Source organism: Acomys russatus, chromosome 7 (genome assembly GCF_903995435.1).
Source record: "Acomys russatus chromosome 7, mAcoRus1.1, whole genome shotgun sequence".
Lineage (NCBI taxonomy): Eukaryota > Metazoa > Chordata > Mammalia > Rodentia > Muridae > Acomys > Acomys russatus.
The window spans coordinates 18,149,410-18,161,015 of record NC_067143.1 but is presented as its reverse complement, the minus strand read 5'-3'; positions in this window follow the sequence as shown (position 1 = coordinate 18,161,015).

Here is an 11,606-nt window from a genome sequence, read left to right as displayed (position 1 = left end):
GACACCATTCCTTGGGTAATGAGCCAGTGATTCGATCTAAATTCAAATATCTTGAACAACTTAACGACACATCTGAAAACCCTGGGGGAAAAAAAGAAGCAGAAACACCCAAAAGGAGTAGACATCTGGAATTAATCAAATACAGAGCTGAAATCAATAAATTAGAAAAAAGAGAACAATTCAAAGAATCAACAAAACTAGGAGCTGGTTCTTTGAGAAAATCAACAAGATAGACAAACCGTTAGCCAAACTAACTAAAGGGCAGAGAGACAGTATCCAAATCAACCAAATCAGAAATGAAAAAGGAGACAAAATAACAGACACTGAAGAAATACAAAGAATCATAAGATCCTACTTTAAAGGCATATATGCCGCAAAATTTGAAAATCTAAGGAAAATGGACAATTTTCTTGATCGATTCCATTTGCCAAAGTTGAGTCAAGATCAAAAAAACAAATTAAATAGTCCTATTTCTCCTATAGAAATAGAAGCAATCATTGATAGTCTCCCAAACAAAAAAAGCCCAGGGCCAGATGGTTTCAGCACAGAATTCTACCAGATCTTCAAAGAAGAGCTAATACTGATACTATTCAAGCTACTCCAAAAGATAGAAACAGATGGAACATTATCAAATTCATTCTATGAGGCCACAGTCACATTGATACCTAAACCATACAAAGACCCAACATAAAAAGAGAACTTCAGACCAATTTCTCTTATGAACGTTGACACAAAAATACTCAATAAAATACTCGCAAAATGAATACAAGAACATATCAGAGGTATCATTCACCATGACCAGGTAGACTTCATTCCGGGCGTGCAGGGATGGTTTAATATATGGAAATCCATCAATGTAATCCACCATATAAACAAACTGAAGGAGAAAAACCACATGATCATCTCCTGAGATGCAGAAAAAGCATTTGACAAAATCCAACACCCATTCATGTTTAAAGTTCTGGAGAGATCAGGAATACAAGGCACTTATCTAAACATAATAAAGGCCATATACAGCAAGCCAATCGCCAAAATCAAATTAAATGGAGAGATACTCAAGGAAATTCCTCTAAAATCGGGAACCAGACAAGGCTGCCCACTTTCCCCATATCTCTTCAATATAGTTCTTAAAGTTCTAGCCAGAGCAATAAGACATCAAAAGGAGATCAAGGGGATCCAAATGGGAAAGGAAGAAGTGAAATTAGTCCTATTTGCAGATGGTATGATAGTGTATATAAGTGACCCCCAAATTTCCACCAGAGAACTCCTACAGCTGATAAACACCTTCAGCAAATTGGCTGGATACAATATTAACTCAAAAAAGTCAGTAGCTTTCCTATATACAAATGACAAACAGGCAGAGGAATTAGGAAAACACTACTCCCTTCACGATAGCCACAAGCAACATAAAATGTCTAAGAGTAACTCTAACCAAGCAAATGAAGGACTTATTTGAATAAAACTTTAAATCTTTGAAGAAAGAGATTGAGGTGACATCAGAAGATGGAGGGATCTCCCTTGTTCGTGGATTGGGAGAATTTACATAGTAAAAATGGCCATTTTACCAAAAGCAATCTACAGATTCAATGCAATCCGTATCAAAATATCTATAAAATATTTTAAAGACAAAGATCAATTCTCAACTTCATATGGAGAGTCAAATTAATTCTTTTAGGGTCCCTTTGATGGCTTTGATGGTAGACAGCTTAACAGCAGCAAAGGAACCTCACTCCCCCACCCCTCAGGTTACAGCTCCTGGGTCAGCTATTTCATATGTAAATACCATGCCTAGTTTTTCTTAAAGCTGCTAGGTTTCCCACTGAGAAATGCAAATTAACAGGCAGGTTTGCATTGCTGACAGGATTCATGCTGTGAAACACAAATCTATGGACTGGTTTACCTTGCTGGCCTGATTCACGCTGAGAAAGGTAAACTCACAAAACAGGATTACCTTGCTGATAGGCTTCATGCTGAGAAAGGCAAACTCAAAAAACAGGTTTCAGTGTAACAATTGCTTTCTACACTTCCTTTATTTAAAGAATTTGCTTTTTAATGACAGATCTCAGTAACCAACCATCATGATCACTATTGGATGTTTCCCAATGAGAAAAAAGTTTGAAGTTGTGGACACCCGAGGAAATAATTTCAGGTGTGTAAAAAATGGGACTTAACAATGATACCCAATGTTAAGACTTCAATGTTCAGAGTTTTAACATATTAACCAATGGAGTTCTGTCATAGGAGACGTTACCAAAAATATTTCTGATGGGGATGAAAAATATGTTTTGTAGGGAAGATGATACCTTTCCCATTTTCACACAATATGTCCTAAAATGATGAATCATAGATATGAGTAATAATGCTCCATAATTGATGTTTATTAGCATAAACCACCTTCTGAAGAATCTGTCCCAAGGCTCCCAGATGCTTCCCTGCAGTTGGAACCTGAGCTGTTTATTTAAAGGGACAGTTTAGCAATTAATGCTGGTCAGCCGAAGCTGGGAAATTAGTAGTGATTAAGAAGAGAGCAGCACCACTGGTAGTGTCAGGTGGTACTGGTTTTAAAAGCATGAAGGGGTCATGCAGAGTAGCTAAGGTTTGGCATTGTGTGGTAAGGCTGGAGTCCCTAAAGAGAGACCATGAGAGGCTATTGGTGACTGTGCAGCCCAGAGGAGTTTTGGAGATGTCGGTGCCATTGGCGGACTCTAAGAAGAGCAACAGCCATAGAGTGGATTTAACCTGAGTTTAAGACAGTCTGTGCAAGACACAGTGAGTGGAACCTGAGACATGACCCTGGCCTGGAAGAAGGCCAGAAAGGAATAAGTGGATCCTAGACATGGGATACAGCAGTTATTAACAAAGTTTGGGTTTGGGTTTGCTTTTATTTGATTGTGACTACGCCCTAGTTCTTCACTCTCTACTTATTTTTTTTTATTTACTCACTCATCATCTACCTATCTATCTAATCTATCAATTATCTATCTATCTATCTATCTATCAATTATCTATCTATCTATCTATCTATATCTAATCCATTGATGTTTTGCCTGAATATCTGTCTGTCTCTCTGTGTCTCTATATCTCTGTCTGTCTGTCTGTCTGTCTGTCTGTCTGTCTGTCTCTCTCTCTCTCTCTCTCTCTCTCTCTCTCTGTGTGTGTGTGTGTGTGTGTGTGTGTGTGTGTGTGTGTGTGTGTCTCATCTCTCTCTATCCCTTAGAGAATTGAGTTAGATGCTATCAGCTAAGCACCGAACAATGGTTAGTAAAGATATGGCAATTGGACATTCAAATAGAACTACGATTCAAATGTCATAGAATTATTTTTATATATTATCCCTAGATATCATCAAATATTTACTTTATACCTTCCACAGAGAAAAAAAATATTTTTCATAATCAAAATTATCTATAATTTTACAGTGCTTAAATGAGATCTACAGTTCTGGATTTCTGGATGATACTTCCTTCTATCATGACTTTATTTTTTTAAGTTTAAGGAAGCAAGAAATAACCTGAAAACTTATTTCCTTCTATGGCAAGTCACCATGGCAGAATAAAAATGGATAACGATAAAGTGAATCCTCATTTAGAAAGAAGATGGTTCCTGGCATCCTCTGGTGCACAGGACACATGGAAGCTAGCACGTACTGTAGGATATATGATCAAATGTAAACCCTGAAATTGTGTACTGAAAATAACTGTTTCTAGTTGTTGAATGACTCAGCCCCAGCACATACCCTTAATCCATGATCTTTCTATAAACAAAATTAAAGGGAACCATAGGTGAAGAAGTGGAGCAAGAAACTGGTTGATGGGAAATAAGCATAAGAGGGAAACATAGTGAAAGGAAGTCTGGAGGACAGATGGAGAGATGCACAGGAAGTAGAAAGGAAGGATGCTCATTTTGAAGGGTTTTTAAGACAATGTGGAGAAAAGTGGGCTTTTTCTTTCTGTGACTTCTCCTGAATAGGAAGGTCAGTTGGGTGCTTTGTTTGTCACTCTGAGACAGTAGGCCTTCACCCCGGAGTCTGGCTCCTGAGACTTTATTGGTAAAATTGAACATTGGAATTTTGTTTAAAAACAAGAGGTGCTTGATTTTTGACTACAGCAATTCTTTCAGGACATATGTCTGTGACAGACATTTGGCTCTACTCTTCTTGATTAATAAAGATACATAAGGAAGTGAAATAAGACTTTTGCTTTTTTTTTTTTTTTTCATTGAAAAGAGATCAGATCTGTGACTTGACTCTATGCCAAAGTAATTATATAGATGGTTCAACCTCCTATTTCCACTGTCAGGGTCAGAATTTACCTGGGTCTGAGTCATCTATATTGAAAGTTGGTCTGAATATTATCTGAAAAATGTCTTTATGCTTATAAAGAAAGGAAAAACACATTTCCGATACCTTTTGTATAGTTCTTATAAGTGGCTATTGACTGTTTGCTCTGTGTGCAAATGTTTGTGTGGTTTGATTTAATTCACAATTGTTAGTGTTGTTTTCATACCTTGTGACTTTGAGATTTGTGTAGGAAATGTTTGAGCAACTTAGTCATAACATGTCTGCACTGGGTTTTTCCCTAGTTAATATTGATGTCTAGATAGAGGAGACTTGCATGAAAACAGAGCATAAGTCTGCACATCCCAGTTCATAGACAAATATCTGCATCACAGATATTTGTATGAGCTCAGTTGCACCTTGCTCACAAATAAATGGGTATTTAATGGCCATAGCCATACATTTTCCCCTAGACCGTATAGTGGTCAGTGTGAGCAATACCACATCAAAAACTGTATTGTGGGTTAAATTACTGTGGTCAGTAATGCTTATTGGTTCTAGTAGACATCTTTCACAACTGAGATACAGAAGAAAATTGCACATTATAAATGTATCTTCCGCAGATATGTCACTATACTAATGGTTGCTTAGGAAAGGGAAATGGTTTATATTTAAGAGATCACCTAGAATGGACAGTTCTGGTGTACTGGGGTTGTTCAGAAATCCACCAATAGGATAATGAATAAATTTTAACATATTATAGTGTTTTATTTAGACAGTAACACCAGGAATGATTGGCACCTAGCACCAGGAAAGGATATAAGAGGGCTCCAGAGATACAGCACCTAGCCATATTAGCCCAAGGCTTATAAAGGCAAAAATCAAAGAAGTTATCAAGTTACAATTTTTGGTGGGTGGGTTAGTTCACATCCTGTCCTTTGTGTGAGTAGTACCTCACTTTCTCACCAGATGTTTTACAGATGCCCGAGTTATTTCCAGCAACCAAGCAAATTTTTAGAAGCAAACCTAGAGGTTAGTTCCCCAGGCCCATTGTCCTGTAAAAACAGTAGATGCAGTAAAATTTACAATGATATGCAGTTTGTTCACATTAGCTCAACTCTTCCGTGGGTGTCTTCTATCTTGGGCACGTTCACTGACTAGTGATTTAAAATCTGAAAAAATTTTCTAAGGGATTCTTTAAGAATAACTGTTCAAAATCTGAAAATTGTAACCATACATGGAGAGCAAATCAGACATGGTAAATGTATTACTCTTTTCCCAAGTGACTAGATGGTATTCTCCTTAAGTTTTGTCATCTTGACTAAAACATAGAGATTTTAAAGGTGGAAGGAACATCAATTAAGGAGATTCCTCCATCAGACTGGCCTGTAGGCATGACTGCAGGGCATTTTCTTTTCTTTTCTTTTTTTTTCTTATATAGTCCAACACTTTTAATATAAACATTAATGTTTTAATGTTATAAAATTTATCCCTTTCTTTTCTTCTCTCCAAATCCCCCCAAATATGCCCCAATTGTTTTCTTTCAAATTCATGACTTCTTTTTTCTATTAACTCTTATTTCTTGCATGCATGTATATGTATGTACATGTATATTTCTAAATAAAACCTGCTTGATCTGTATAATATTTTTGTATGTATGTTTTCATACCTGACAATTTGGTACTGGATACCAAATGGTATGTTATTCCCCAGGAAGACTACTTCTTCTTATTTCAACATTGGTTATTTACCTGTAGCATTTTGTGTCAGGTGAAGTCCTGTGGGGTTTTCCCTGTCCACTTTGGCCTATATATTGCTGCTGTCTTTGTTCAGATAATGTTTGAGCAGTCATGTTGGTGGGACTTCATGTGTGTAGCTTATGATAGATATTACTAAGCAAAACAAACTCATTGAAAAAATGTTTGGTGTTCTGGCTTTTACCAACATTTTGTCCTCTCTTCTGTAATGTTTCCTTAGCCTTGGTTATGAAGCAAGTTGGAAATGTATCCACTGGTAGTGTGCTCCACTGTGTTTATCTCCTTTGTAAATTTAAAAGAATTCTTGTAAGCTACAGGAAATCTACCTCTCAGGTCAAATGGAGTGCAGATAGTACTGTCAATCAAAAGCCTAGGTTTCCCACCTAACTGCCTCTCTCAGAGGGTGAGATAATTCCCTCTTTCCTTGTTTTTTTTTGTTTGTTTGTTTGTTTGTTTGTTTGTTTTTGACTCCTTATCCCCCAGGAACCAAAACCATGGGCCCAAAACTTTCAAATGTGCCTCAAGACTTGATAGGCTCTCCAGCATCTGCAGTACCCACTCCTGTGTGGAAATTGCTGGGACCCTATTCTGGGTCTGCCCGTGAGTGGCTCACGTCCAGGCTCCACAACCATTACATATTCTTACATGCAACAGCCACTTGGTGAGTTCCTCCTCTTTATGCTCAGCAATGCTCCTCTGTGGCTGAAAGACTTACCAGTGCCTCTCTGGTACCTTTTGAGGTGGAGGTACCTCTAGTCACAGTTTTTATGACTATAGCTGGTCTGGTGTTTCTCTCTGACCTTCATTATGGCTTTTTCTGTGGCTGACAATCCTGGTACTAGGTAAACCGTGTCTGTCTGGCTATGCCTGTGTTTGTCCAGCCTCCGGCCTTGGTCGCAGACCAGTGCTGACAAGCTGCTGGAACAGATTACACCAATTTTTGAGTCAAAAAAAATCCACTCTTGCGATGCCTGCTACAGATCACCAACTCCACGTTACCCACAGGAATAGTCCTTTCGCCTGTCCTGCAGGTTCCCCTCTGGGATGCCTTCTGGAGAATTTCAAATTCCTGCACCTAGCGCCCCCGCTAAGGGCTTCCAAGCTTACATGCTTCTGCAACCAAACTTGTTCTTAATATCCCTTTGATTGCAGATCTAAAAGGAGACCTTTTCAATTACCGCCAGCAATCAGGTAAACGGGAGGAGGTTCCCTATGTTCAAACTTTTTTTCTGCATTACTCCAAACCTTCCCTCTCTGCTTGCTCTCACAAAGGGTTCAAATGTACACCTAAAACAAAATTTTCTCCCTAATCCAATAACTTTGTCTTCTGCCTATAAATATGTTCCAGTATCCTGTCAGGTACAGATGTTTCCAACATCTAAAGCAGCAAGCACCAAAGCAGCTATCTACAGACAATCCAGTATAACCTCACAGAGTGTGTGAAGACAGACCTGTAACTTTCCTCCCAGCCACAGATGTTCTCATACCTTATTTATTGCATACTCATATATACATTAAAATAAAAAATGAAAATTACACACACACACACACACACACACACACACACACACACACACACACATTTGATTTCTCTCCTGATTGTAGAGGTTTTCCTTTTCCCACTCCCAACCCAGGCATTTGACCATACATTTTATTTCTGCTTTGGGCTAAGAAGAAGAAGTAAGGATAAAAGGAACTTGGACTTTCATCTAGGCACAGTTTTTCCTGGAATACTCCTATTTCATACCTGATTATTTCTACTTTTATTTTTATTTTTTCAGATTTCAAGTCAATGATTTGTATCTTTTTTTGCCATAACATATTATTTGCCTCACAGAAGAGTGAAGAAAAAGTAATCTTCTCTACCAAGAATAGTATTGTTCATCTTTTGATTGAATTTTTTTCTTAATTTATTCAATTTATATGCCGATTGTAGCTTCTCTCTTGTAACCTCTTAGTCCCACCCTCTCTCCTTCATTCCTCTTCCCTTCTTCCCTAGTCCTTAGAAAGGGCGATCCCTCCTCCCCAATCATCTGACCTCCTCCTCCTCTTCATCTGTGGCCTGGCCAGGCTGCCTCTGAGTCCTTCTACCCCTCCACACTTACATAAGATGCCCTGATCTGTTGGGATAATCTGATGTATTTTGATGCTAATTACTGCTTGCTGTCTGACCCACCTTTTGCTTAATGAAAAGCCCTCCCACCTGGGCAGGGTAGGAGATAGGTGGGGCTAGGAGAGAGAGAGAGAGAGAGAGAGAGAGAGAGAGAGAGAGAGAGAGAGAGAGAGAGAGAGAGAGAGAGAGAGGAATTCTGGGAAGAAGAAGGACTGCCACAAAGGAGAAAGAGAGAGATCTGAAAGGAAGAGAGAAAGCCCGCCATGGGTTAGCTGGAGGAGAAGCACATGGCCAGCGTGGATGGAGAATCCAGCCCAGATGAAGAACATGAGCAGGTATGTGGGATTATGGATGGGAGGTAGCTTGATAGAAGTTATTAGAAGCAGATGGCATGGGATTGAGACCTGGTTCCCATGCCTGAGGCCCTACTGTGAAAAATAGTTTAGAGGATTGAGATCTGCCCTGCCCCAGGTTAACTAAGGCTATTTTAAAATATAACAAGTGTCTGTGTCTTAATTGATTGCTAGCCGTGCCTACAGATAATACATGTAATTTTAAAACAATACTGAACTCTGCCCAGAGTGTGGCTGCGAGTCCCAGCATCTGCTTCTATCCCCTGCTGGGTAGAATCCTTCAGAGGGCCCTTGTGGTAGGCTCCTGTGCTGTTTCTTCTCTTCAACCGCTTCTGATGTCTAATTCTAATTCACCTTCTGAATGAAAATTAAGCATTCTCTCTAGAATCTTCCTTGTTATCTAGCTTCTTTAAGTCTTATGTTGTAGTGCAGTTATCCTGAATTATGTGGCTAATATCTGCTCATAAGTGAATATATATCATGTGTGTCTTTCTGGGTCCGGGTTACCTTGCTCAAGAGTCTTTCCTAGTTCCATCCATTTGCATGCAAATTTCAAAATGACTTTGTCTTTATTTTTTACATTTTTATTTTTAACTTGTTTACTTTACATCACAATCGTAGCCCCCTCCTTGTTGCCTCCCAATCCCACCCTCCTTCCCTCATACCGTCTCCCTCCCTCCCCTATCAAGTCTCATCTAGACTGCCTGTATCCTCTTACTCTGTGGCCTGGCAAGGCTGCCCCACCAGGGGGAAGCGATCACTATGTGGGGAACAAAGTCCATGTCAGAAGTAGTCCCAACTCCCTGTGTTATGGGATAGAAAAGGAGACTGTGCTGCCCGTCTACTACATCTGAGCAGAAGGTCTAGGTCTACACCATGCATGGCCCTTGGTGCATCAGTCTCTGAAGCACCCCCCCCTCCACCCTGATTTGTTGGCTCCTTTGGTCTTGTTGTGGAGCTCCTGACCACTCCAGGTCCCTTTATTTCCCCCTTTATTCACCCCAGGGCTTGGCTGTATGTCAAGGCATCTGCTTGGATCTCCTGCTGGGTGGGGTCTTTCAGAAGATATCTCAAGCTCCTTCCGGTGTCTATTCTATTTGTCCTCCTGAATGAGAATTAAACATTCTCCCTAGGATCCCCATTGTTATTTAGTTTCTTTACGTCTGTGTATTACAGTGTGGTTATCCTGTACTTTTTGGCTCCTATCTGATTATGAGTATATATAATGCATGCCTTTCTGGGTCTGGGTTGCATCACTCAGGATGATCATTTCTAGTTCCATTTATTTGCCTGCAAATTTCAAGGTTTCCCTGTGTTTAATAGCTGAGTAGTATTCCATCGTGCAAATGTACCACAGTTTCTTTATCCATTATTTGGTTGAGGGGCATCTAGGTTGTTTCCAGACTGGAGATATTACAAATAAAGCTGCTATGAACAGAGTTGAGCAAATGTCCTTGTTGTGTGGTAGAGCGTCTTTTGGGTGTATGCCTGGGAGTGGTATAGCTGGGTCTTGAGTTAAAGCTATTCCCAGTTTTCTGAGAAAGTGCCAAATTGATTTCCAAAGTAGTTGTACAAGTTTGCACTCCCACCAGTAATGGAAGAGTGTTCCCCTTTCTCCACACCCTCACCAGCATGTGCTGTCACTTGAATTTTTAATCTTAGGTATTCTGACAGGTTTAAGATGGGATTTTTTGCTTTGCGTTTCCTTCATAAATAAGGACTTTAAGCATTTCTGTGTTTCTTGGCCATTCTATATTCCTCTGTTGAGAATTCTCTGTTTAGCTTTGTCCCCCTCTTTTAATTAGATACTTTTGTTTGTTAGTGTTTAATTTCTTGAGTTCTTTATATTTTGAATATTAGCCCTTGGCCACATGTAGGGTTGATGAAGATCTTTCTCCAGTCAGTAGGCTGTCATTTTGTTCTCTCTATGGTATCGTTTGCCTTACAGAAGCTTTTCAGTTTCATAAGGTCCCATTTATTAATTGTTGACCATAGATCCTATGCTAACATTTTTATTAGTTCTCTGATAATTCAATACACTTAGCTTTGATTATATCAATTTCCTTTCATACACACCAAATTATTTTGCCCTCTCTGTTTTGTTGTTTGTTTTTTACATCATGAGAATCCAGTTCGTAATGCCTACATATTCTTTCATGTGTGGCCTTCCATTAGAACATAAGAAAACTCTCAGGGGACACATTCTTAAATAAAACATTTTCAAACACACAAATTGTGTTAGAGTGAAGGAGTAAAGGATAGGATTTACTTGAAACTGGAGCCCTTTAATATGGACTGCATCTCATCTTAAAAGCAAAATTTTTCTTTTATAATTTTTATATTTCCTCCTTTATGAAAAATTTTAGGCAATTACTAAGATGAACCAGAGACAGTTGAGCAACTGTGATTTCTCTGGTTGAAAGGTGAGAGCATGCACTAATAAATATCACCACTAGAGGGCACGCATGCAGTTGATAGATTAGCCAAGGTATTAACAGCTTCAAAGAGTCTGATGCATATTCTTCTGATAGAAATAGACTAGTAATTGACATAATCATGAGTTGGTCAACCAGCAATTACCTTGTGTTAATTACCCTAAGCATCCTATAAGAGCACTTTCAAAGTATTAGGAGTAAGCCTTGTATTACAGTTGAGTTTTATGGGTACAATACTTCAGATTAGAGTAGAATAAATATAGGTGTGTGTGTGTGTGTGTGTGTGTGTGTGTGTGTGTGTGTGTGTATTATGTGAAGACAATCTTACATTTGATTTCTATACCAATGTATCAAAACTAAACCTATTTTGCATCAATATGCAATTTTCTATACAAATGAATTAAAAATAAACTTGTAACAATTAAGGTATTAATTTGAGGAGTAGAGTCAATAATCACTTCTTGTCCTATCATCCCAACATATTTCTATATTCTCTCTTCTTCGTTTTGAACCCCTATCTCCAAACCTAAGAAAGAAAGAGAAGGGAAGAGAGAGAAATCCCTGAGTCCAATCTCATTTTCTCTCTGAATAAGACTGAATAACTTATAACCAACTCCCAATAAAAATAAACCCCTTTAGGCCAAGAAAGCAACCAAAATCCTACCCAACCCC